Source organism: Pristiophorus japonicus, chromosome 2 (genome assembly GCF_044704955.1).
Source record: "Pristiophorus japonicus isolate sPriJap1 chromosome 2, sPriJap1.hap1, whole genome shotgun sequence".
Taxonomy (NCBI): domain Eukaryota; kingdom Metazoa; phylum Chordata; class Chondrichthyes; family Pristiophoridae; genus Pristiophorus; species Pristiophorus japonicus.
In genome coordinates this window covers 53,365,482-53,368,241 of record NC_091978.1, presented here as the reverse complement: position 1 = coordinate 53,368,241, position 2,760 = coordinate 53,365,482, and the positions used below count along the sequence as shown (strand labels likewise).

The 2,760-nt window shown below is 47.3% G+C and overlaps 1 pseudogene; it reads left to right on the top strand.

Annotated features, from left to right (window-relative positions):
• The first annotated feature begins 682 nt into the window (after window positions 1-682).
• Window positions 683-1,483, top strand: LOC139228681 (zinc finger protein 132-like; annotated as a pseudogene).
• Window positions 1,484-2,760: the final 1,277 nt, after the last annotated feature.

Below are 2,760 nucleotides of genomic sequence, written 5' to 3'. Positions count from 1 at the left end.
CTGTAAATACTGGCTGTAAAGGAACCGGACTCTCTGGAGGCTCAACATCACTGGCTGCTCATGTGTCAGTGATCTCCCATCGAATTAATGTGCTTCTGCTGTGTGTGTGTTTAATAAAGTGCCCGAAGCAGGGAACCAGTGAGTGTAGAACTGAATCCAGCCAGAGTCAGCACCTTCAGGGGAGGAAAGGGAGGGGAACCAGTGAGTGTAGAACTGAACCCAGCCAGAGACAGCACCTTTAGGGGAGGAAAGGGAGGGGAACCAGTGAGTGCAGAACTGAACCCAGCCAGAGTCAGCACCTTCAGGGGAGGAAAGGGAGGGGAACCAGTGAGTGTAGAACTGAACCCAGCCAGAGTCAGCACCTTCAGGGGAGGGCGAGAAGTCGACTGAAAGGGAAATGTTGGATATGGTGGATATGGACTTCAGCACAGGGAGGAGTAAGAGTGTACTGGATGGAGATTTATAGCTTTGGGGGAACAAGAGAGGAAAGAATGTTCCATAGAAACGAGAATGGTCTCTTCTGAATTTCTATCCTGTACTTACAGTGATGACTTTTGTAAACTCCTTTTACAGGGTATTAGAAGGGGAGGATTTGCAGACGGGAAACTCAAACAAAACATCAAGATCTGACAGAGTCACTTGCTTCACCAGTACCTGAATATCATCGGCCCTTCAATGTAGAATGAGAAATGTCTGTCTGTTCTGTCTGTGGGTAACGATTTCAAACATCTATGACTGGAAAAGCACTGAGACACACACACACACCCGAGTGAGAGTGTTCCAGTGCACTGATTGTGGAAAGAGCTTTAACCAGTTACACAGCCTGAAAAAACATCACACCATTCACAGTGGGGAGAAACCGTACACGTGTTCTGTGTGTGGACGAGGCTTCAACTGATCGTCCAACCTGGAGAGACACAAGGAAACCACCACGGAGAAACCCCGTGGAAATGTGGGGAATGTGGGAGGGATTCAATTACCTATTTGAGCTGGAAATTCTTCGCTTCAGTCACACCGTGGAGAGGCCATTCACCTGCACCGTGTGTGTGTGAATTCTCTAATTCATGACACCTTCTGAGACACCAGCAGGTTCACACTGATGAGAGACCTTTTAAATGCTCCGACTGTGCGAAATGCTTTAAAAGCTCTGCAGATCTGATTCAACACCAGCGAGTACACACTGACGAGAAACTGTTTAGCTGCTCTCACTGTGGGAAGAGGTTTAGGAGGTAATTCAATGTCATTGTACACCAACGCACTCACTAGGGAAGGGCCATTTACCTGCTCCATGTGTGGGAAGGGATTCACTTACTCATCCACGCTACTGACACACTAGTGAATTCACTCTGAGGAAAGTCCGTTCACTTGCTCAGTGTGTGGGAAGGGATTCATTCAGTCACCCAATCTGCTGGCACACCAGCGAATTTACACTGGGGCGAGGGTGTTCACTTGCTTACTGTGTGGGAAGAAAATTACTTACTGATGCAACCTGCTGAGACACCAGTGAGTTCACAAGTGACTGCAGGGGTTGGATTCTGCTGTTAATCACATCCAGGACTGAGCCATGTTCATTCTGACAGTTGGGGTTTGTTTCTGCTGATGTTAGTAACCCTATAACTGGGCTGGAGTTTAATATTCTGGATATATAGCTGATTGTGTTCTCGGGGCTGCAATGCCCCTTTAAGAACCGTTGTCTATGATCTTTCCCCTTAATTCAGGGACTCTCATCAGAAATTTGTTTAAAATAAAATTATACATTTTACTTCAATCCTATATTAATCTTTGGTGTAATTCAGTGTCTGAAAGCTTCTGCTGATTAACATCTCCAATGAGAAAGTGTTGATTAATCCTTGCTGACAATTTTTACTGACTTACACATTACACACAGTGGTACCTTCATTCTCTCTCTCTTAGGTGGTCCCTCGTATCGAGGATGACTTGCTTCCACATCAAAAGGGATGCGTTCACAGGTATTTCAATGAAGGACCTGATATTCCAGGTCCCGACCTGCATGTTGAAGGGTGGAAGATGCCTGTGCGGGGATTTTTTTAACATGTGGTGGCCGTTGCACACCAGCCACCACACGGGCTTGACAGAGCTAGGTCTTGGTCCAGTGGTAAGGATTAACCAATACGGCTGGAGACCAGCTTTGCTGCACGGACCTAGTGCGCACACATATTGCAGTGTGGGCTGCCCCAGGGCCCTCGTCTCTGCTGGGACCAGCGGCAGGTCGGGGCCATAAAAGGCGAGCGGCCCCTGGACAGCGTGGCGGCATATCACTTCAGGGAGCAGCGTGAGCTGGTTCAAGAGGGCGACGGCAGTGAAGAGGGTGACTGGATTGGACGTCACCAAGGTCCAGGTCGATGATTGGAGCGTGGGCAGGTACAGAGGAGCGGCGAGGATGGGGCGAAGGAGCGGCGAATGATCATGGAGCGACGTGATCGGGGCCCAGGAGAGGCGCGAGTTTGGGGCACCATACTAAACACTTAATGATGCTATTCACAGGATTACATTTTCTGATATCATTACTGCAGATTATGCAAAAATTCATATCCCTTCAGTTATGAATTAACTGCAGTCGGAAGTGGTCCATGATAAATATACTAAATACTGTATTTGCTAGAAAAGGATAACTATCTTTGATAATACCACACTCAAGTAAAAAACCATAACCAGATATAAATATAAGTTGATTGATCCTGTCAAATATCTTCCCCATTACCCACCAGAAAGGAGGGAATGGGAATTGGTGGAGAATTG